At 30.7% G+C, this 26,762-nt stretch overlaps 1 long non-coding RNA gene across 1 annotated transcript; it reads right to left on the bottom strand.

Annotated features, from left to right (window-relative positions):
- Positions 1 to 73: 73 nt before the first annotated feature.
- On the bottom strand, positions 74 to 17,268 carry LOC125838597 (uncharacterized). The gene is made up of 2 exons (XR_007443584.1): positions 16,945 to 17,268; positions 74 to 571 (listed from the first exon to the last, which is right to left on the bottom strand). It is a non-coding gene; the product is annotated as an uncharacterized LOC125838597 (long non-coding RNA).
- Between the last annotated feature and the right edge of the window lie 9,494 nt (positions 17,269 to 26,762).

Consider the following 26,762-nt stretch of genomic DNA (forward strand, 5'->3'; position numbering starts at 1 on the left):
GTCAAATTTCAAACCTTTTGTTCTAAGCATAGTTTTCAAAAAGATATGCCAAACTAGAGAACAAATCAAATTCTTCATCATCAAAGCCAACAATTTGACTAGTGTCCATTACACTCAGCCAAATCAAGATTAGAGAAACTCCAAAGTGTGAAATAATGGACTTTCACAGGATTCATGTACATTGATGACTTCGGTGGTGCATAATAGTCTGTCTATGACACTAAGGCATGTTCATGTGACCTTTTGGTTAGGCTAGAAAAGTCTCATTATATATATGCGGTGTTCAAAAAATAAAACGACTAAAGAAACAAGAAATGAAAACACAATTGGGAGAAAAAAGAAAAACAGTCTCAAACCAACCAGACTTAGTTCAAGGGGCAAAGGTTGAGGGACTTGTGATTTAGGCCACTGGCTCGAGCCTTGTAGTATACGAACTAAGCCTGATTTTTAAGTGGAAAAGGGTAAAAGAGTGAATCCATTATTTCCGAGTTTCAAAGGATGCTATTGGTCTTAAGGGTTGCCACCCATCCAAAAGAAAAGGCAGTCCACTAGCCTCCACCATAATTAAGGCCTGCAAAAAGACCTTCAATGCTCAGAAAATCACACATCTTATACTTATCTAACCGTTGACAAAACAATTCTCAGAATTACCTAAGAAATGGTTAAGGCAGGACATATCAATCATTCAACTAGAGAAAGAATCAGGGTAGGGACGTTTGGTAAAGTGTATTAGAATAGTACTAAATAGGATGTAGTATTAATTATGTTGGGATTAGTAATTCAGGAATGTGTTATGCTGAGATTAGATATGTTGGAATCATTTCTTATCCATTGTTTGATTTGGTGTATTGCGGACAATTTTGTCTTTAATCATGCATATTGCTATGACCCTTGTATTACTAATATCATGATTTGTTATGTATTGGTTACACTCTATGATACTGAACATGGTGTATAACTAATATTCTATCAAATAAAGAATTAAATAATACCATATCTAATATGTATATTAGATTCTCTCATACATCCTACCAAAGGATTTGTATCTCTAAACTACTTGTCTCTTCATTTCCATAAAGCACTAGGACTGTAGCAAAATGTTCATTTTCTTTATTCATTTCCAACAATTAAAATTAAGGAAAATAGACACACATACGTCAAGGCAGAAAAACAGAGTTGATCTATATATTCTATACATATCTTGTACAAGATATAGATGTATGTAATAATCCTCAATTACAAACTGATTAAGTCATTCTATTTCATGCACAAAAGGGCAAAGATAACTTCATGACATGGCCCTGAACCTCTCAAGTCATTAATTTCATAGACCAATCACTACTGTAGTTATCAGATATATATTAACACAAAATTTATTCTAAAAAGTATTTTAAGCAGTTAAGATTTTTGTTATTTTAGTATTGTTAAATCAAAATAGAATGGTTGAAATAGAGAAGTAGTACTAAGGTGTTAAGTGAAAGAAGGATCCCTATCAAATTGAAAGGTAACTTGTAAATTAATTGTAAGACTAACAATGTTATATAAAAGAGTAAATGCTAGTTTCTAAAGTCCGATATATCTGCAAGATGAATGTTGTAGAGATGCGGTTACTAAAATGGATGTGTAATCATACTGACTAAAAAAAATTAAAAAATAACTAAATCAAAAATTACATATCGAGTATAAATGAGAAAAAGACCAATTTAAACTGTTTAGGTATGTCTTGTGTCAATCACCATATGGATCATTTGTAGGTGTGAAATCATGGTGATTAAAAGTATTAAAAGAGAACGAGGTACACCTTAATCGCATGGAAGAAAACGTCTTGAAATTCATGCAAACCTAGCGATGAATAGAGAGGTGAAATCAATTAGTTGGGAATATGTTTTAGCATGTTAATACGTTTACTTTTAAGTCTTTATCTTTTCTAGGTGTCTGAAATTTCTATGCTCGTAGAACAACACGATCAACGAGAAATCATATAGCCGACCCAGATTACATTAAATTGAGGCTTTTAGTTGTTGTGGTTGAAGACTTTTGATACTTGTTCCATTTTTCAATTGATTGAACAAGAGGGCATTTTAGACATACAACTTTATGATGGTTTTGAAGTAATGCTAGTAAGTTGGTACCATGGGACCAGGATCAAAACGTCAGCAGAAGGCCTACAGAAACTGACAGGAGAATCTCCATACTATTGTAACAATTTTTCTTTGTATAAACAATTGTATGTGAGCATAATAATAATATTTGTTTAATAAAATCCAATATTTATGTACAAATTGTTGATATGACTAGTGTCTGTTACTTAAAACAGAGAACTTGGACCTTTTGGAAAGGCTATCTATACACACACAGCCTGTTAAAGACAGAAATGTTCCATACCTCCCACTTCCTTTTCTTTCATATATATTTCTGCTTTTCTTCCAAACAGTTTCTATTTAATTTCTAATGCTACTTGGACCTGCCAGTGGCATGGAGTCTTTTTCAAGATTAGAGTAACAGCAAATAGGTAAAATGGATTAGCAGAGACTCTATCAAAAACAATTTATCTATCTTCACAAGGTAGGGGTATGATTACGTACACACGAGATTCCACTTATAAAATTACACGGAGTAATGCGTATGTTGTAGTTATAATAAAGAATCACCACTAGAAAGAGGGTCATTAAATAACATAGCCCAACTCTCAAAGGGTAACCAAACTATCAAAGGACTAGAATGACAAACTTGGAAACTATACTTCAAAGTCAACTAGAAACGGTGGTAGGTGAATTCTCCCATTTGCCCAAATTTTGTGTAAAGAATTACCATAAAGTTGTGTCTACGAATGACAAAAGAGCGGGTCGGATAGAAAAAGGGCAGATCAAAAATGGGTTGAACAAAAACAGATAAAATATTCAATCAAACTCTATTTATCACAAATAAAAAATGAGTTAATCAATGGATAATATAAATTTGATCCATTTTTTAAGAATCGAATATCCAACTCGTATCTGATGGATCGGATTGGATGGGGTTACTCGTTCTTTTTAACCACTTTACCAGCCCTAGTTGTACTGGTGAATTGACTCAGACACCAACGTTATAAAAAAAATAAAAAAATTAGATCCTCTAATGTCTATTCACTACCAAATGCCTACAATTTAGAATATTACTGAATAAAATAATTTCAATTAATTGCACTTAAGGGTGTAGCTTAGTGATCAATGAATTTTAAGAATTATGAAGTTTCAGATTTAAATTCTAGTAGAGATAAAAATCCTAGGTGATTTCTTTTCATCTATAACTTTGGTGGGTAGAGTTACCTGATACATGATGTTGGTGGAAAATGGTAGATATCCCGTGAAATTAGTCGAAATGAACGTAAGTTAACTCAATCACTGCAATTATAAAAAAAAAGTAATTTCTGTCAAACTATAAGCTTCAAATTGATCAAAACTTGTCTAATTAATAATACGTTCAATTAATCTCCAGGTTTTGGTTCACCGGTAAGAGCGTATTGATAAAAATGTTGTCTAATTAATAATTAACAATAAATTCAATTAATCGTCAGACTTTGATTCAGTGATAAGAGTGCACTTAGTATGTAGATTAGACGCTCATCACGAATTTGAATCCTATTACAAACAAAAACTTGATATTTAGGCGTGGAAAAGTAGAAGGATGAATTCATTATCCACTGAGTTTCAAACCGTTCCTATCCTGCAAAGATTTATAGCAAAATAAAAATTAATCAACTATTGGGGTTACACCCCCGACACCTTCTGTTATCTTCACGAGTATGACACTGTAGTGTACGTAGGAAGCAAATGCAGTAATCTGTCGAAACTTACAAGTTCATTCCAAAAACTATGAAATTAATAAATAATACCAAAATACTATCATACAATTATACAAATATTGGGACAAAGCCATGAGATTTCACCAAAGTTTGAATTTCAGTCGGCATTTGGACAAGTGATTTTATATCGTGATTTGAAATTACGAGATGAAATCAGGATATGTGATTTCATCGAGATGACATATCAAATTCTCTAAAAAACTTAATTTAAAATTTTCATATCATGATTTCATATTTTACAAATACAAAAATTAACCCACAAATTTATATATTGCATTAAAAATCCATTATTCTATATCTGTATAATTTTTTTGTGAGAATACAAAAGGAGTGATGAAATATTCACGGAATATGAACATGATGATGTAGTTACTAATAATATTGACCATACTCAAATTTGATCAATAAATGTTGTATTTTCTTTAGAATAACTTTGTGATAGTGTGTTATACTTTTGTTGTGAATTTTTACTTATTTAGTAAATTGTATAAAGAATTGATGCAGTTGTGATAGTTCACAACTAAGGGAATTCTTATGTTTATGAGCAAAAATACAACTCAAAAATTAAAAAATTGCATGTCCAACAAAACTTTAACTTCACCGAATATGATTTCAAATTATAATTTCTATCTCACGTAACCAAAACGTACCCTTAATTTAACATTCCTAATTGCAATATATCCTTGGGCCTTTTCACTCCAACACAAGCAATTTTTATTAAACCAGCTAAAAAAGATCAAAGTTATTTCCATTTTTGTTATTATTTGTGTGATGTTTTCTGTTCTATGATCCAAACCAGTAAAGGATAACTGTGAAAGCTGTGTTATTTGCTCAATTCACATGGAAATGTCCAATCATCACCAGAGGGAAAAAAAGGCTCTTAATGGTATCCAACCTTTCACATAACTGTGCAAGTTAAAGGTGTCAGGCAATCAATATTAGCAAATGGCAATAATTATTCAAAAAAATACCAATTATAGGAAAAGGTTAAGGGTCTATTTGGAAAATCACCTGATAATTGAAATTGGTGTAATTACTAGGGTAGTAATTATCAGTCTAGTAATTACATTGATGTGTTTGTTTGCCTCAGTGTAACTACACATGTCATGTTTGGATGCTATAGTGTAATTACACATGTTCTGTTTGGATACACAATTGCAATCATAAAATTCTATTAAATTTAAAGATAAAAATTAATTATTTAAATTTATACTAGAGAAATAAAAAACTTTATAAATACTATTAAATTAAATATTTAAGATATATATTATTTTTTGAAAATATATTAATTAAAAGCATACATTCTTAACTAATTTTATGAAAAATAACTGATTTATATTTTTTCAAATTAATGTATTTCAATTGAATTGATCATAAAAATTAAAAGTATGAAATTTCTACGAAAATCGTGAAATGCATGTTTGATAAAAAAATTAATATATAAATAAAATGTCATAAATTATTAAATGTTCGAGAAAAAGATCCAAGTCTAATTAAAAAATGACTTGCAATGTGAATTCAATATTACTAAAACAAATGAAACTGAAAATATAACATAAGTTATAAATTCAAAATAAAAAATTTAACATAATACTCTTATTGCAAATTTCAACATAGCATACTTTAATATTATTTAATTTTATTTATTTTTTAGGGAAAGAGCCTGATATACCCCTTAACTTTATCAATTAGAGCTGATATACCCATCATTATGAAAGTGGCTCATATATGCCCCTATTGCTATACAAATGACTCACATATACCCTTTTCCTCTAACGGAAGTGAAAAAATTAATTGTAATTTAATATTTTAATTATTATTATTTAAAAAATATATAATCTCATATGGGTATATTTAATCCTCCTCAGACATAATATTTTTTGACTTTTTTTATTTCAACGACTAATTTAAAGTTATTATTTTGATGGTCAAATTTATTTATGTTTCACTAATTTTCTTGTAAACTTTATTATAGATGACCCAATTTTTTTTTCAATACAAAAACTAAATAACAATATAATCGAGAAAAAAATTAGTTTTAAAATTTTCTCTATACACTAACGAACGAAAGAAAAAAATAAAATAAGAATAAGAAACTCAAAAAGTGATAATCAAAGACATCAAAAAATAATTTATGTATGAAAAAAATTAAAATATACCTTGAAATTCGCTAGAAGGATCATATATACCCCTACATGATTATTTTAAAATTTAAAAGTCAAAAACATAAATTTAATACTATTTTTTTCACTTCCGTTAAATTAAGGGTATATGTGAGCTCATTTTGTAACGGTAGGGGTATATGTGAGCCGTTTGTATAATGGTAAGAGTATATATGAGTCACTTTCATAACGAAGGACATATCAGCTCCAAATGACAAAAATGAGGGGTATATCACACCATTTTCCCTATTTTAAAAAAGAAAATGTAAGTCTATAACCTTACTTAATAATAAATTCTCTTTTAATTTAAAAACTAGACTACTAATAAAATTATGCTAATGAGAAAATAAGCATGACATAAAGAAATAGATAATACAAAAAAATTGCGTAGAATCACGAGAAGTAAGGTTGAGAATGAAAAGAAAATGAAATATAATAATATAAAATAAAAAATAAACTTTTAGAAATTTTTAGAATAATAAAAATAAAAAAAGAACTTAAAATAACATAAATTAAAAAATTAAAACGAGAAAATAAAAAGAAATTTTTTAAAAGTAATCAGCTGGTAATTACACAAGAAATTCATAATCTCTTCCTGTGAATTGGATAGTGTAATTACATGTAACGACTTGTTCCCGTCATTGTAGAAAAGCCAATGGGGGGAAAATTTGGGGGAGAAAAACTTTTTTTGTAGTATTTGAATTTTCCCAACCTTGTTCGGATTTGGACGAAATCAGAGTCATTGAGGTGTTGGGAAATCTGGTAACAATCGGGTGAATCATTTATAATTTTAATTACATGAGTAGTTAGATAACTTGTTAAGGAATCTGTACAACTTTACTAAATTGAATTCGGACGAGTAGAACTCCCGAAATCGATCTTAGCGTAAAGGGTATTTACTGAGCGTCGTGGGTTAGAGGTGTGTTGTGAAATTGGAATTTTGGAATTCTTGAAATAACTCTTTGTCTCGAGAATGTAGCTTTGGCTCTGGGATTTGCTGCTTTGGCGGAGTGGTGGCCGCCGTGGCGGGTTCAATGCGAATTAAAATCGTTAATAAATCCCTAAACGACCTTATTATGTACTTTGGCTCTGGGATTTGCTGCTTTGGCGGGGTGGTGGCCGCCGAAGCGGGTTCGACGCGAATTAAAGTCGTTAATAAAACCCTAAACGACCTCATTATGTACTTTCCGACCTTTTGAGCTAAGGAACGACTCTCAGGTGACCCCTACTCATTTTTCACCATTCTTGAGGCTAAATGTAAGTTTTTCACTCTCCGAATCCGTTTTTTCGATTCGTAGAACATCATAGAATGGGTGAATATTGATTGGGGGGGAGAGGGGTTGTTATAGATTCTATGGTAGAAACAATCCTAAATTGGATAATTAAATCATGGGATTGACCTAGGATTCAAAGAATTGTTAGTAATTCGGGTAATTAATGATTGTTTATTGATTCTCGTATCATATTGATTGTTTGTAGACCAAGAACAAGCGAAACGAATTCGGAAAGAAAATGATCAAGTTTCTTAGGGTTTCAAGCTTGTTTTGAGGTAGGTGATTCTATGATTGTGTGATGTATGCTTGTTCTTGCGTCATTATGATACTTGTATATGTATGAATGTTGCAATGTTGATCACACTTGTTGTAAATGAGATAATTGATGAATGCCATGAAATCATGACTTAAATGTATGATTTTGATGATATACTTGTGATTGTGATTATGGTGTGTAAATGAGATCGATTGCCACATTCTGGCATAACTAACTTGGATCGCTTGCCACGTTTCGGCACAAAAATGGGATCGATTGCCACGTTCCGGCATAAATATGAGATCGATTACCACATTTCAGCATGTTAACTATTTGGGTTTGGGTTCTATGAAAGGACCAATGATTTGACATAAAATGTTCGTTGTTCGTTGGTCGTAAATGTTGATGATATTGTATATATTGATATATATGCATGTGATTATAATGTTGTTTGACTTGTTTATGTTGCACTGGTGAGATAGCGCGTGATCCTACCAGTTCACTGTGGTTGTGTACTGTTCTGCACTTGCTCTTATTTTTTTGTTGAGTACAAGATATCTTTAAGCGGCTATTGACAGACCTCGCTTAGGAGATCAATGATCGTTCGAATTCAAGATTCAGCCAATTCTTCCGGGCTGCCATGGGTTCTCTTTCCTAGGTCCACCATTTTCGGACTTAGACATTTGTTTTAGTTAGTTCATCAGTATGGGGTTATATCCCTTCTTGCTTAGACTTGGATCGTTGTTAGATGTTTTGGTACATTGACTTTCAGGTTTTAGGTTATTCTTCCGTATTGTTAGTTATTATTGTTAGACTTTTGTTAGAGTTTATGGGAACTCTATTTTTATTTCCTTGGTGTTTGATTTAAATGCCTTAGTTTTTAGATTATTTGCTTGGTTGAGTTGTAGTAGTGGTTCTCCCACAGGAGAGTTAGTGTGGGTGTCAATCACGACGGTCTGCAGATTTACTTCAAAGAATGTCAATTCTGAAATGGAAATGGGAAAGAATAGCCATGGATTTTGTTGTTGGTCTTCCCAAGACTGTGGGGAAGTTTGATTCTATTTGGGTAGTGGTTGATAGATTGACCAAGTCAGCCTATTTTATTTCGATAAAATTAAATTATAATGCTGAACAATTGGCTAAAGTTTATGTGAAAGAGATAGTGAGGTTGCATGGAGTGCCCCTCTCTATCATTTCAGACCGTGGTACCCAATTCACATCCACATTTTAGAGGAAATTGCATGATGAATTGGACACACAACTCACTTTTAGTACATCTTTCCATCCACAGACAGACAGACAGTCAGAGAGGACTATTCAAGTGTTGTTAGACATGTTGAAGGCATGTGTGATTGATTTTGGAGGGCATTGATATAAGTTCTTACCTTTGTGTGAATTCTCTTATAATAATAGTAATCACTCCAGCATTGATATGACACCATTCGAGGCATTCTATGAAAGGGGATGTAGTTCACCCATAAGACGGTTTGAGGCTGGAGATGTGAAACCATTGGGGGTTGATTTAGTGAAGGATGAGCAAGATAAGGTTAGGAGTATTCACCCATGAAATAGGTGATGAGATTTGGTAAGAAGGGTAAGGTAAGTCCTAGAAACATCGATCCATTTGATATTCTTAAATGCGTAGGGCCGGTAGCGTATAGATTAGCTTTACCTCCTAATTTATCGAGTGTTCATCCGATATTTCATGTATCCCCAGTTGTTCGTCGATTCAGGTACTATTTTATCCCTTACTTAGCCTATTTTCCTAAGTTTGTCACTCGGGGACGAGTGATGGGTAAATTGGTAACTATTATAACGGCATGTTCCCGTCGTTATAGAAAAGCCAACGGGGGGAAAATTTAGGGCCGAAAAACTTTTTTTTGTAGTATTTGGATTTTCCCAACCTTGTCCAGATTTAGACGAAATTAGAGTCATTGAGGTGTAGGAAAATCTGGTAATAATCGGGTGAATCAATTATGATTTTGATTACATGAGTAGTTAGATAACTCGTTAAGAAATTCGTATGACTTTACGAAATTGAATTCGAGCGAGTAGAACTCCCGGAATTGATCTTAGCGTAAATAGTATTTACTGAGCATCGTGATTTAGAGGTGTGTTGTGAAATTAGAATTTTGGAATTCTTAAAATAACTGTCTCGAGAATGCTGCGTTGGCGCTGGATTTTGCCGTTGTGGCGGGCCCAACGTGAATTAAAGTCGTTTATAAATCCCTAAACGACCTAATTATGCACTTTTTGACCTTTTGAGCTAAGAAACGACTCACAAGCGACTCCTACTCGTTTTTAACCATTCTTGAGGCTAAAGGCAAATTTTTTACTTCCCGAATCCATTTTTCAATCCGTAGAATGTAATAGAAAGAGTGAATATTGATTGGGGGGGGGGGGGAGATTGTTATAGATTCTATGATAGAAACAACCCTAAATTGAATAATTGAAATCATAGGTTTGACCTAGGATTTATAGAATTATTAGTAATTCGAGTAATTAATGATTGTTAATTGATTCTCGTATCATATTGATTGTTTGTAGACCAAGAACAAGCGAAGCGAATTTGAAAAGGAAAGGATCAAGTTTCTTAGGGTTTCAAGTTTGTTTCGAGGTAGGTGATGATTGTGATTCTATGATTGTGTGATGTATGATTGTTCTTGCGTCATTATGATACTTGTATATGTATGAATGTTGTAATGTTGATCACACTTGTTGTAAATGAGATAGATAATTGATGAATGCCATGAAATCATGACTTAAATGTATGATCTTGATGATATACTTGTGATTGTGATTGTGGTGTGTGAATGAGATCGGTTGCTACGTTCTGGCATAACTAACTTGGATCGATTGCCACGTTCCGACATAAAAATGGGATCAGTTGCTACGTTCCGGCATAAATATGGGATCGATTGCCACGTTCCGACATGCTAACCTTTTGGATTTGGGTTCCATGAGAGGACCAATGATTTGACATAAAATGAGAAGTTCGTTGTGCATAAATGTTGATGATATTGTATATGTTGATATGTATGCATGTGATTATAATGTTGTTTGACGTGTTTATGTTGCACTAGTGAGATAGCCGTGTAATCCTATTAGTACACTGTGGTTGTGTACTGATTCTGCACTTGCTCTTATTTTTTTTGTTGAGTACAATGCATCTTCAAGCGGCTATTGACAGACCTTGCTTAAGAGATCAATGATCGTTCGAATTCAAGGGTGAGTCAATTCTTCCGGATTGTCATGAGTTCTCTTTCGTCTATGTCCACCATTTCCGGACTTAGACATTTATTTTAGTTAGTTCATTAGTATAGGGTTATATCCCTTCTTGTTTAGATTTGGATCATTATTAGATGTTTTAGTACATTGACTTTCAGGTTTTAGGTTATTCTTCTGCATTGTTAGTTATTATTGTTAAAGTTTATGGGAACTTTATTTTTATTTCCTTGGTGTTTGATTTAAATGCCTTAGTTTTTAGATTATTTGCTTAGTTGGATTGTAGTAGTGGTTCTCCCACCGGAGAGTTAGTGTGGGTGTCAATCACGATGGTCTGGGTCGTGACATTACCCCCGCCAATTACACTAATTACCTGCTAACCAAGTAATTACATGTTCAACCAAACAGGACAGACAACATAATTACACTCAATTACACCAAATCCAATTACCAGATTGGCTTTCCAAACAAGCCCTAAGTTTTCTCCCAAATATCGTACGCGTTTGGACATGATTTGGTTGAAATTTAAAAAAGAAATAACTTAAAAGTCGAATTTGTGTTTGAATATGAAAACAAAGTTGAAATTTTATCATTAAAAATTTGAAAAACTTACCAAATCTATATTTCAAACTTCAAATTCTATATTTCAAGTTTGAAATTGAAATGATATGGAAAATAATAAACCAACAATTATTTGAAATGATCTCCTAATATTATTTTGAGTTTTGGAATCAAAATCTATGGTCAAACGGTGTTTGGTATGCAAGAATTTTCTTTGAGAAAGCCATATTATTGTGCATCTTTAAAAATATTTCTTCGATTTTGCTATAGTGATGGAGGAATTGACATGACAATTTTAAGGGAAAGTGTTGTGTTGTATGTTATTCATAGTAACACAATTTTGATTGGCAAGATGTGCGGTGGATTAACAATAGGATGAAAATTTGGAGATGGACCCTAGAGTTAAATCTTGGATCAAACATGAGTGGTGGTTAGATTAACATTATTGTATGTGGCAGAATATTGACCAATCAAAATTGCGCACGTTTAACAGATGAAGGTAGTGGAGATGAGGATCCTCACATAGGTGTATCAGCATACTAGGAGAGATATGATTAAGAATAAAATTATGTGGGGCAAGATAAGAGTGACTTCTATGTCGACAGGATAAAAGAAGCAAGAATGAAATAATTTGTTAAGTGAAATTAATCAGGTATGCTATTATTGTTTTTGTCAGCTTAAAATGCTTGGCACCACTCCATTTCTTTAGTACCACTTTCGAAATTTTCAAGCACTCAGAACTCTTTAAATTAAAAAACTTCCAACTTTAATGTGCTACTTTTTCTAACTTTTAGCCATTACGTTGGTATTTAATTCCATCTTCACTAGATTAACAAGAACGTCATTAACACTTTAAAACTCAAGAAATATCTAAGCAAATATCTTCAAATAAAATAAAAGATATTAAGTGCTATCTTCTTATAGGGGACCAGAAAGTGCAATAAAATTGGCCTAAAGTAAATACACTGCCATCTGCAGTGTACAATTTTGACACACATATAGACAATAATTTTGACATTAGACATGTAGGCAATAGTTTTGACTATTTCACCTAGTAAGATATATAAATTTTGACACTAGATATGTTCTATTTCATCAAATGCTATTACATTCGATCAATATAGTTAAATGATAATTTTGTCGATCAAAGTTTAGTAAAAATTCATCCAATAACAATATAAATTGAATGATAATTTTGTCGAACAAAGCTTAATGAAAAATCATCTAGTATTTTTTTTATCTCTTGGATCGTTTTCCCTATCTTCTTTCTGTTCTCTTTTGTGCCAAAAAGGGACCATAAGTTTTTTATATATAAAATGGTGGTTTATGTTCACACTTCTACTAGGGAAAAAGTCAAATACTTTTCTTTTTTGATCCACAACTAGGATAAAAAAAAGTCAATGTGATGTAATGCTAAACTTTTTTCACTTTCACTTATATTCATACATTTCTTTGCTTCAAGCAGTAATAACAAGTTTTAAAGTTAATTAATTTTGAAGCATATAATCTTTAATTTCATCACCAAACAAACTATACATGGGGAGGCATTAGAACAATTAAAGTATTAAACTCTTTTGCAACCAAAAATAAAAAATTGCATCTTGTATTACTATTTCAATTCCATTTTCTAGACATAGTCTGAACTCTGAGGTTGTTCAAGGCTTAATTATTAAAACCTTACAACACATTAGGATGGCAAATTGAATGTGCATTTATTTTCAAAACACGAATCCCATACTTAACCCACAGATTTCTACACATAGCCACATTGTATGTGGTCCGAATAGATGCAACTATTTGATACTTCCGCATTGTCCACTTTAAACTTTGCACGTCTTTTATAAAACAATTTATAGTTTTAGATTTTACTAGGAAATAAGTCATTAATGTTTTATTTCTTAATATGTAAAAGTGAAAATCAACTTTTAAAATAGTGGACAAATAAAAGTGAATTTGTTACTCCTTCCGTCCCATTTTATGTGAGGTAGTTTGACTCGACACGAAGTTTAAGAAAGAAAGGAAGACTTTTAAAACTTGTGGTCCAAAATGAATTACAGAAATTTGTGTGGCTATAAATTATTTCATTAAGGGTAAAATAGACATTTTATAGTTAAATTTTTACTTAATATAGAAATGTGTCATTCTTTTTTGTACTGACTAAAAAGGAAAGTAAATCACATAAATTGGTGTATGTTTGTTCGCCTGTGGGAAGTCTAATTACCTAGGCTAAGGGATACATTGACATAAGTGTGGGGTGGTGTACGCACATCACCCATGTTTATCAATATTGTGTATTGTGCTTGGGCTGAATTGTACTGTGATTGCAGGTAACCATGTCTGGAACTCAAAGACCTGGTAAGGAGGTGGCGACCTCTAGCTAAAGGAAACATGTTCCAAGTGGGGGGAATATACCTCTCGCACCTGTAGTACCTAAGGGCCAAACCAGGTGATTCAGGGTAAAAGTTGTGACCAAAGAAGGCAATACATGGTGGAAGAAGCACAATGAAGCGAGGTATTTTTCTAATGTGTGTATTGACAGGGACAACTTGGTATCGGAGTTCCCCTAAATACTGAGGCGGATCCATGAGCTGCATATGGAGTTCATCTTCGCAGAGTCCGGAGAGTGCAACTTGCACATGGTACGCGAGTTTTACGTCAACTGGGTGCCTGACGCGAGATCTCTTTTTGTGATTGTGCGGGGTGTCAATGTGACTATAACTCCTGCAGTCCTCAATGACATTGTGAGGACTTCTCCGGATGCGGACCCACTAGTCTTACAGGGCTGAACATACGCCCACCATACCGGGCCATTCGACATATTCTTGGCGGCCCACAATCGATGGTGCAATAGACTAAGCATAGTGGGAAGCGATATCACCAATCTCTCCCCTATGCCCACATGCTTAGAGAGGCTCGGGTTTGGCTGAAGATTGTGATGCATTGTTTGATACCGGGACTGCATTACACAGATATCACTCGGGACATGGTCTGTTTAGTCTATGCCTTGATGACGGCCACAGAGTGAACATTGGAGCTGTCCTGAAATCGGCGATGCGAAAGGCCCGAGTTCATAAGGAGCGCAGATATGCTTTTGGTGGTCTTATTACTAGTCTGTGTCGTGCTGCAATTGTTCAGAAGAGAACATGGACTACATGGCACCATTATTCCCAACACCTGTGGACATCACGAGGACAAAGGGGCCCACCACTGAGTTTGGCCCGACTCTCACCACTGTAGAGCGCCATAGGCAGGATAAGCTTATCATGGCCAAGGTATATGGCCTAGAGATGCTGCGCCACTAGAATGGATGTCGGGCTTCCACTGACACACAATTGGGAGATGTTGAAAAGCATTATCCGCTGAATGCCCACGCCAAGGCCCTACTTGGCATTGGTCCTGAGTTTCGTGAGCCGATTGACGATGACATTCTGATCGATGAGGAGAGATTGCGTACTAGCTCGGATGTGGTGTCCGATTCTGACGAGGAGGTAGATCCCGCTCAAGCCGGTGATGAAGCCGAAGAGGGTGATGCTATGAAGGATTGATCAGGGAGTGTTTTCACCTTATCTTTTGTATTGTTCTGATTTTTGTAAAGCACTAGGCACAATGTTCATGTTTAAGTGTCGAGTGAGGGTGAAAATCATATCTGGTCTGTATATATTTTTAAAAGGAATAGAAATTTACGAAAGGGAAAAAAATTAACAGGATGCAAAACATAGAAGAATATCTAGAGAGGAACCTTAGTAGCTCAATTAGTTGATTATATGAATTTTCATTTTATTGGTGAGAGATTAATTTCCCAATCCCCACATTGTAATCCCCTCCCATTTCCGCTCCCCTACCCCAATATTTTAACTTGTATTTTTTTTTATAAAAAATAAATGGATGAATATCTTGAAATTAAATACTATAGACTCCACACCGACCAAAATAAGGTAGGTGATGGAGATGAAACTTACCAAATTAAATACTCAAAAATGAATTGCATTTTACAATCCAATAAAAAAATTGTAGTCAACTTTGGTAGATCTTCTTCTACCAAACAATATTGGTTAGCACTATCTCGTTTCAACTATACTATTTTGATTTTATATGTAACATCTTAACCTTTTATATTGTATCTCAATTAATTTTAGGAAAAAAAGACAAATATAATTCGAACTATCGTAAATGGTATGCAGATACTCTTCGTCATATTTTTGGGACATTGGTACCCCTATCGTCCAAAAACTAGAGCATATATACCATTTATACTAACGGAAATACACGTGTGATAATCTTATCCACCGACCCGACATTTATTAAATATCGGATCGACGGATGAGATTGTGCCATGTGTCTCTATTTAATCTTTCGGTAGAGTGAGTGACATATATGCTCTAGTTTTTGGAAGGGGCAACAATGTCCCAAAAATATGACGAAAGGTATATGCATACCATTTACGATAGTTTGGAGTATATTTATCCTTTTTCACTTAATTTTATATTGTATCTACTATCTCCAGTCAATGTAGTTGTCAACTAATTCTTTTCACCAATGAAAGAAATCACATAGTAATGTTTATATTACCGCTTCAAAATTTAAAATAAATATCTCCTATTCTTAACCACTTCAATAACTATTAGACGACACTGTAATAATCATTGTTAGTGCTTATCATATATCCTCTCAAGATTAATGAAATATTATGTATGAATTTTTCTTCTTAGCAAGAATAAAACTTCAAAATATACCAAACATATTCAAACTAGTTTTCAATTAATCTTATAGTATCTCTAAATTTATACGCTATCACACTTTTCCTAAAATATCATTACATGCTTCACAAACTTAATATCACAAATAGGAGTGTCAAAAATGAGCCCAATTATAGATAATCGGTTTAATTCATCCAGAATTTTAAGTGTTGGGCTCAATATAATTTGAATTAGGTTCAATATCAACGCATTCAAGCATTAACTTATTTTAAGAGAATCCTCAATTAAGCCTAATTTAATCTCCAATTTCAACTCGTTTTAAGACTCTTTATTTGCATTGACGTATTGTAGGTTCCTCTATTGAAGGTATGAAATAATATTTATTTGTATCTTTTAATATTATCTATTCATTTGTAACTCTTTTTTTTTAAAACAAATTTGTTGAATTGAAATTTACATTATGGCTATAGAAGTTAGATAACAATATATTAAAATTATTGAGATTAAGCGAGTCAAATTGAACGGATGACCCAATCCAATTTTTAGCTCATTTGAACCCAAAGTAAATTTGGACGGATCAAAACTTAACTCAATTTTTATTGCAACTCATTCTAATATCTCCATTTTCAATCCAACTTACCATTTGACACCCCTAATCAGGCGATAGTGCATGCAAACTTTGAAATTATAAACACTAAAATTCAAAACTAAAAATAAAAATTGGGACTTCTTATGCCAAAAGAATGAATTAAATTAACCCAAAATCACAAAATGAGGGGAGAATCATGTAAGTTGCAGGCACAGACAAATAAAAATTCTAGAAACACATATGTAAGAAATGCAATATATTAATAGAGATAAACAACAACAATAATAATTATATTAAAAAAAATAGAATTAAAGGTAGGTAAGAAAGAGAAGAGACCTGAGTGGTGTTGGATAACATCAAATAGAGAGAAAAAGATGGAATTTGCTTCCTTTTTCTCTCTCTATTTGTAAGATCTGATCTGAACAGGAAACCTGATTCCACCAATCATCTTCTTCTTCAGAAAATAGGGCCAATTACATTCTTCCACTAAATACATCAACAAAACTCTATCCTTTTCTTCTTTCGATTCCATTCACACCTTTGCCGTTTTTCCCTCTCTTATCTTCTTATCCGATTAATCAAAGCTTACCCCGCCGACTAAACCCGCCGCAGCAGAGCGGAGAACTTGGAATTTTTTAGTATTTTACTTTTTAGGTCATTCATTTTCCTTTGTTGTTTTTTTATTTTAGAAGGGTGAAAAGTGTACCCGACCACGTTTTAACAACACACAATAATATGTGGTGTAAATAATATGTACTAACAAGGTACAATATTGCATTATCTATAAATTCTTAATGGAAAAAAAATTTTGACCAGAAAATTTAATCAGATTGATATTTTATTTATGTTATTTTATCTTTTTAAATATTTTTGTTTTTTTAACTTTAATACCTTTTAACTAAAAAATGGTAAAATGATCAGTTTTTTTTTTAAATAAAAAAAATATTCTAGTTTTTTTTAAAATTCTAGTCATTTAGCACTTTCCATTCTTAATTATAGAACTAACGAGTTGTTTGGTGTAAAGTATAAGATATAATAAATTTAGGATAAATGTAGGATTATTGTATTACGCGTTTGGTTAGAGGTATTAGGTAGTCATTGTACTCTCTTCGTCCACTTTTAATTGTCACTAACATTTTACGATGTATTTTTTCATTATATTGATATGCGAAAAATTGCAATTTAAAGTACTTTTCGGTATAGTTTTGAATATCTAATTTTTTTTATTTAAAATATCAAATTAATGTAAACTAATTTAAGGGAAAAGGCATAAATTCATCCCCGAACTTGTCTCGAAAAGTCAGTTACACGCTTAAACTAATACAGTGACCTATTACACACCTCTGCTACACCTTTACTCTTTAGTCAAATTGATTTTCGTAAAACGCAATATGACAATTAATAATGGACGGATGAAATATTATTTATTACACCGTTTATCATGCGATAAGTTATCATATACATGATGGGATAACTCATTCTAAAATAATTAAGGGACAAAGTGTTTGATCTATTAAATGAATTAAGTATGCTTGCATTACTTATGTAGCATGCATTACATAAAAAAAATATTATAAAGATACCCTCCATTATTATGATGAAAAAAATGGGGGGAAAATTGAGTGGTCTTGCATTAAAATCAGTGTATTGTTAATACCTACAAATCCATGACATTAGTAATACACATCTTAATACATAAAAGGGTATGTTAAATTGGAAAAAAAATATTCTTTTGTCCAACAATAGTTGTCCGCTATTGACGTGGCACACTTCTTAAGAAACAATAAATAATAGGGGTAATATTACTATATTATCCTTTGACGTTATTAAATTGAATGCTTTGAAAACTGTGTTCGATGATAAATAATATTTAATAGCAAGGGCAAAATAGACACAAAAGATAAATTATCTAAATTAGGGGTGTGCATTCGGTTTTTCGATTTGGTTTTGAACTATTCAATTTGGGTTTTTGAAGAAGTGTAACCCAATCCGAACCAAAATAAATTTGGTTTGATTTGGATTTTTTCAATTCGGTTAATCGGTTATGTCAATAATTAGAAACATAACAAAGTTATATTTGCAGTTTGAAAAAAATAAAAAATAATATATATATATATATATATAAATTGAATTTCTTAAATATACTTTTTAATATAAATCACGAGTAAAATGTAAAACACAATACTTAAAAGTATATCAATTATAGATGTCCAAACATAAAAAATAAACTAAATCATAATGAAAATAACTAAAAAGGGACAAAAGTGGTTAACTCCAACTTAATTCTAAACATTATATATATATATATATAATTCGGTTTTTTTTTTTTTTTCTAAATCCGAAACCAAACCAAAACATCAAACAAAGTAAATTATTAATCCAAAACCAAACCAAAAATCCAAAAAACCAATCCAAATTAGAATTCAGTTTGATTTTTCAATTTAATCCAAATAATGCACACTCCTAATCTAAATTGAACAAGTATTGTTAGACAACTATTTTTAATATAACAAACAACTATTGTTGAACAGGGAAGTACCATATAAGGTACTAATAATATCTCAGGCTAATAAATGCATTATTTTTGTAATACATGATCCCTTACATATAATTATTGGTACATTGAAGACAATAAATTATTTAGAATCTCTAGTTATTTATGTTCGTCTACCTCCTGATATGTTCAATAGTGGTTAGGTGGATTTACAACAATACTTGTTTTCTTTAATACTAGACCTAAAAGAGTTATAACGTATGTTATTCTCTTTTATAAGCTTGACATTAAGTAGAAATATATTTTCAACTCTAGCTTGTTCTTTGTATCTCACCTTTTGTGTTAAATTTAGCCCTTATATGTTATATAGCACTAAAGTGAGGTGTGAAATAAGCTTCATTTTGCCTGACATATAGTTATTTTCTTATAATATTAGGTAGCACTACTAATGTCATTTTCACGCGAATAATAATCACTTGATCATAATACTTTAGAGTTTGAGTATAGCTTTTTCATTGGTTGACATATTACTTTTAGAAACTTAAAAATTATAGTTTTAATACAATTATATAAGGTATTTGATACTAATTAAGTAATACACCAGAAATACACTTACACTCTTGTGCTCTAAGCTTTTCATATTTGCGTTGTCTTTACTTTAACAATGACTTACTTAACCATTTTCGAATCTGAAGCTAATAACACTCAAACATCACTGAATCTAGTGAAAACGAATATCATTTGGGATCCATTAGTCCATACAACTTTCTTTTCATTATCTTTATTTCATTTTTTGCTTACGTACAAAAACATATTTAATTGCTAATAAATAATAATTAAACCTAACGAGTAAAATCAATACCATCAGAACACATGTCCTTAACCTTATACAAATTCAACCATATCATATTTTTGGAAACTATTTAATTATTTTTTTTGGAAAAAGAATCATATTCTTTTTATATAAATTGAAAGTAAAAATGTGTGTATATCTCTGCAACTGTAATATTAAATGTTGAAGCCCGATTTGCGGGCGAATTCCATAGACTATCGAGATTTTAAATAGATAAGTTCCAATTTATTTTTGGTTGTAGGTAAATTCTCTGAATATAAATCAAATTGGTAAAATGGGCCCACGTATCCACGTGACATGGTTTGCTGACAATGATATCCACGTGGGGGGGGGGGGGGGGGACCCCCTGAAACTTCACCACAGATGGAATATTGAAAAGGTCAAATATAAAATAAAATACCTAATTCGATTAATTTAAATTTATATTACTAGGAAAGCATTTTTCAAATCGGATTTCTTCATTTTCATAACTTGAGTTCAAGTAGATATGAATTTAGAATTTGAAATTTCTGAGCTTTTATGACGATCTTAAGTTAATATTTAGAGTTGTTGGCTAAAATTATCCTTCAACTATGACTCGAATATAATGTACATATTTATATTATCTAAAGTGAACAAAAAACATTTTTATAATATCCCAAAAATAACAAGAATCATTCTTCAGATTATTTTTGTAATTAAGAAGCTGATTGAATCAATAATTTTTATTTTCTTTTATTTGTTCATCATTTCTTAGCCACGACAAGAAGATCAAAGTTACCTAAAAAGAATTAGGATATGGATAGGAAATGAATCTTTCATTCTCAGAATTTAAATTTTGCGTGTTGTTAGTTTCTATGTTTTTTGTATTATCAAGTAAATTGACTTGCAACAATACACAAGTCTTGAAATATTTATACAGTAGATTCTAATGGCAATAAAGATTATGTAAAAAAAAATACATTTTACAATGCAATTCACATTTTATACAATGTATAGAAATGTTGGAAATTTAGTGAAATTACGTAGCCGTTTAGTTATGAAAAAAATATAATTACTTTATTTGAAATTTTTGAAGTTGGAGTTGTTAAAATTTGAATATATTTTATCTGAATATGATTTAAACACTCAATATCTAAAAATTAGCAAAATCACCCAATTTGACTAGCTTAATCATGTGTACAAATATTCATTCGACTTGACATATTTTTTTTTGTTGGTGGCGTGAGTTTTTTTTTAAAAAAAATAGACAAAAGAATGAATCTTGCAACTTTTTTGGATAGTATAAGGATGTTTTTGTTCACTTATATAATACAAGGATGTACTTTAGATTTATGTCATACTTCAGAGATGATTTTAGCCAATTTCTTTTAATATTTCTTCTGTTTTAAATTGTTAATTTGTCTTACATTTTTTTAGTTCATTTTAAAAAGATATTTCTTTCCTTTTTGGCAATTCTTTAATTCTAATTGTGCACATAATATATTGCTAGATGTAAATTGATATGCATATGACATATTGCTAGTACCAACTTTGCACTTGACAAAATCATTTAAAACAATGTGGATATGCAACTCATATTGATTCATGAAAAATTTGTCTATATATATTTTTTAAAATATTTTTTTAATCATAATATAAGAGACAATTTATTAGGTACTCAAATAAATTATAGAAAAAAATCAATCTTTGAATTTAAAATTTAAGAAAAATTGAACAGATTGAGTTATGACTCAATTTTTAACTCATTACAACCCAACTCACTTCAATCTAATAAGATTTAATGAAGTAATAATTCGTTCATTTATTAACTTAATTTATTTTAATATTTTATAAATTAGCTCGACACCTCTAAATCAAATAGTATTGTAATATAAATAATAAATTGAAATAAATCTCCAATTTCTAAGATTCAATGTTGTACAACAATTTTCGTCTAAACAAGTGTATGCGTTTAGAATATTGATGACAATTGACAACAACCTGTTGTGGTTTCTAGATTTGGACTAGAAAATTGTAATGCAATGCTTAGCTTGTCTTTCAAGCTTGGAACTTGGACAGAATCTGCTAATAAGTCAAGCATATGATTAAAAAATATTTGAAAACATTAGTTTATAAAATTATATGATTCAAGTGTGAAGAAGCAAAACATAACAACTAATTTAAAACTCAGGTCCTTGTGTAAAAACCACGGTGAACAGAAATGCTAGCAAGCTTGTGCACAAATTCCCTTGTCATTTAGTGTGTTCAAGTACTTTTCGTTAAATAAGTTGTACTAATAATTAAATATGGAGGAACTTAAAAAAATATATATATAATTTAAGCTTAATTAGAGATCTATAAATATAGTTTATTTAATTATGATTTATAGTTACATGTTAGAAATAGGAAAGAGACGACGAGAATGAGAGAGTGAGAGAGGAAGGAGAAGGATGAGCAAGATTTGGAAGAGAGGTGAAAGATGATGAATACATGTTATATTTGTTGTATTAGATTGTATATTATGAATATGATTGATGCAATTAATTTGTATCAACGAATACAATTATATCAAGTTGTATTAAAATAATGTATCAAGTGTATTTGTTCCTTGTGTATACTATGTATCAATGTATCTGCCTGTATCTGAAAGTGACTGTAGATTTGTATCAATATATTCAATTGAATTTTATCCTTGTTATATTTTTGTATCATGTGTTTATATTCTTTCAAAACATACGATTTCTATGATATTGTAACTCTCACTCGTTTAGGTATATTGAAAGTTTAAGTATGGAATCAAAGAGGAAGAAGAGAGATCCCCACTATCTCTCGCCAAATTTGTATCAGTAATATCCCATTTAATTTGATCAACCCCCCTCCTCCCCCGTCCTTTGTTGCTTATTGAATTTCAATCCAGGCAAAAAATAGAAAGGAGGAGGACGAGCGACGTGGCCGAGTGATGAGAGAGATGAATGAGAGGAGGAGAGAGGGAGGCACTAAAATCCTAAGTATAGCTATGTAATGTAATTCTTTTAAATTATAACTATATATAATAAATAGATTCACATGTTTGTCTTACTATGTAATTTCCCTTTATACTCGCTTATATCCACTAAAAAAAATTCAACTTTTTTCTGGAATGTATATGAGAGAAAGTTTCATCTTTTGAATAAGACTATATACAATAAACTCTCGTCATTCAATATTTTCACAGACCTCATATGTAACGAAAGTTTACTACACCAAACTTTCATTCATATAATTTGAATCTCGAAAGTAGGGGTGTACAAAATCGAATCAAACTGCAAACAAAGTCAAATCGAAAAAGCCCGACCAGTGATTTGGTTTGACTTGGTTTGGTATTGAAAAAAAAGAACTGGCTATATTTGGGTTGGTTTGGTTTTAACTAAAAAAAACCAACCCGACATTATATATATAATTTTAAAATTTTATTTTATACATAAAAATATTTACTTTGACATAATTTTTATACTTTTTCGTAGTTTTTATCTTTTAATATATTATTTCAAGTTTGAAACTTAAAATTCTGAATGGTTCAATAAAGATTATAGTGCTCAGATGTTGATAATTATAATAAAGCTTAAATCAAAATCAAATTAATACTAATGCAAAAAGAAAATCAATTCAACACTAAGAATGACAATAGTATTGAGTATTTGTTCTTTAATTTTACATTGATTTAGACAATTAGGGGCCATTTGGTAGGCCGCATTAAAAGAAATAGTTCATGTATTATGTATGATATTGTTTAGTACTATGTTTGGTAGAAATTTGAGCCTATGTATAATTAATTCATGGATTAGTTATACATCCTAGATGGTATTATAGGATGTATTACTAATACCTTCCATTTAGAGGTATTAGTAATACATATGATATAATACCATGGGATAAGTCTATGTAAAGACAAAAATATCCCTCAAATCATTTTAATTATTTTTGTTTATTTTCTTGATTTTATGTTTTATATTTGTACTAGTAAATTTATTTAAATAAATTATCTTACAAATTATTTAGAGAGAGTTGTTTGTTACTAAATAAATCCAATACAAATTTGAAATGTGAGTTATTTAACATTTACTAATTAAAAGGCAAATATATTACTACATGACGTTTGCGATTTTATATATATTTGCGTGGTTTTCTAATTATTTGTATTTTGAACAATTTAAAAAATTACATACATTTTAAAACTATAACTTTCAATTTTTATGTGTAAATGTACATGGTTTATTCAATTTTACCATTGTTGACCGTCTTTTTAATTTTAAAAGTAGATGATTTATGTTTTTTAAATTGAAAATTGACATTTTGTGAGTGATCAATTTATTAAGATGACAATTTATTATCCTCAAATAATTCAAGTGAAAAATAGGAAACATGACAAACAAAATTGTTCTTCTCATAGCTAGTTAGAAGGCCATAAAAATATAATATTGTCCAACAATTATCTACCTTGACCCAATTACATAATAATTCAAGGATATAATTGGAAATAAGATTTTTAAATAGTTTTAATCCAAACACAAGATGAGGTTGAAAACAATGAACCAAACACTTGATAAAAATAAACTCTACATTACTAATCCTTGCACTACTAGTCCTTGCATTACTAATCCATGCGTTATTAATTTTTGTACCAAACGACCCCTTAAAATACATAATCTAATTTTAATTTCCTTTAATATTTAGTCATGTAACTAATACTTATTAAACTTATTTTAACATGATTTAGTACTTTTAAATTATGATCATTTTCATTATAACTTGTTAATTTGCAATATTTATTTTACGCGATTTTATTATTATTATTATTTGTTGGATATTTTAGTGTCATTAATCATATCATATTTTGTGTTATTTTTTCTTAAGAAACACCTTAGATAGTTGTATTTTGGTAGAATTAAATAAATATTTGAAGTACAAGTAAATTATATATGTTTGTATGAATAATTTATCGGAAAATTCGAAAAACCCCGAAGTTGAAAAATCTGAATTTTATTGGTTTGATTTGATTTCTAAATTTAAAAATCCGACATAAATAGTTTAATTTGATATTTGAAAAACTCAAGCTAACCCGGCTATGTACACCCTACTCGAAAGGTACCCTTTTTACACCTTTAACCTCCTTTTCTCAACCGTTGAAGCCCAAAATTGAAAGGTCATTGTCTGTTATAAGTGGTGGGTAGGACCATGTCCTAGAGTATAGAGCTGCAAAGTAGAAAGTAAATAGCTTTATTGCTAACTTTGGTTATGGCTGTGAATGACAATTGACAACTTGTAATTGTAACCAATAAGGGAAACGCAAAATCAATCCCCTCCATGTGAACAAGGTACACCCACTGTACTCTCAACTTTATTATTTTCTTATTCCTTCCATTTCAATATATTTTTGACTTGACATAGAGTTTAAAAAAAATAAATTAAATTTTATGATTTTAAGTTATAAATATGTCAAATATTTTAAGATATTCATACATGTCGTATGAAAAATTGAAACTAAAAAATTGTTAAAAAAGAGAAGGTATCAATTTTTTAAAAATAAATTAAAAAGAAAAATAGAAAAAATTATAATCTAGTAATGAGAGAGAGGGGGAATGACCACAAAAGATGGTGATGGTTCATTACCATTATGCATTGGCAAGTTCTACTCTGTTTCAATGCATTATTGCACTTATTGATACCAATGGCTGTATTTTACCAAATTGCATTTAGGGCAGCTTGCAGGCAGGCACCACCAAATTCATGCATCCACAACACTCGAAACTTCTCATTTAAAAAATCAATATCAATTTTGAGACGTAAATATACAAAAATAAAAGCGGATTCATGATTTAAATTATATGAGTTTGAGCTCAAGATTTTTGTTTAACTTTTTAAAGAAAAATGACAATCATGGTGTCCGCATCAATTTGTGTGCATCTCGATTAGTTTCACGAAACATCTCTCACCATTCATCAATAATATATACTTCTTCTGTCCAACAATAGTTGTCAACTATTGATATGACACACCCCTTAAGAAACAATAAATAATAGGGGCAATATTATTATTTTATCCTTTGACTTTATTAAATTTAATGCTTTGAGAAACGTGTTAGATGATTAGTAGTACTACCTCTGTCCACTTTTATTTATCATGTTGCGTTTTTCAAAAGTCAATTTAATTAATTTTCAAAGTTAAATTAGATTATATTAATTCGATATTTTAAAGAAAAAATTTAGATATTCAAAAACTATACGAAAAGTACTATAAGTTGCAATTTCTTGCATATCAATATGATGAAAAAATACATCATAAAATGTTAGTTAAAGTTCTTATAATTTAATTCTAAAAAAAGAAACCATGACAATTAAAAGCGGGCGGATAGAGTATTTAATAACAATGGTAAAATAGACACAAAAAGGTAAATTATCTCTTGATTTTCTAGACTAGACAACTAATTTTAGAGTTTTTGGCTAAAAACATCCTTAAACTATACCCTCAATTTAAACTACATCTTTAAATTATCCTTCTTAACAAAAAAACATCCTCCAAGTATTTAAAACTTAACAATTTCATCCCTCTATTTAAATTTATCAAAAATTTAGCGAATTCCACACAAAAACATATGCAATTCATACTATTCTCATAAAAAAAAAATCTTCAATATTATTACCGGTTGAAAAAAGCATCCAAAATTTTAAAAAAAAAATTGGGACTCATGTTTGCTGTTAAAAAAATAATGTTAGGACGGTGTGAGTCTACGAGGAGATATGATCTTTACTTCTCCTTTACCAACTAAATGAAGTTGAAGCTTAATTTCACACCATCTTCACCTTGCAA

Source organism: Solanum verrucosum, unplaced genomic scaffold (assembly GCF_900185275.1).
Source record: "Solanum verrucosum unplaced genomic scaffold, falcon-dt-bn FXZP01000182.1, whole genome shotgun sequence".
NCBI lineage: Eukaryota > Viridiplantae > Streptophyta > Magnoliopsida > Solanales > Solanaceae > Solanum > Solanum verrucosum.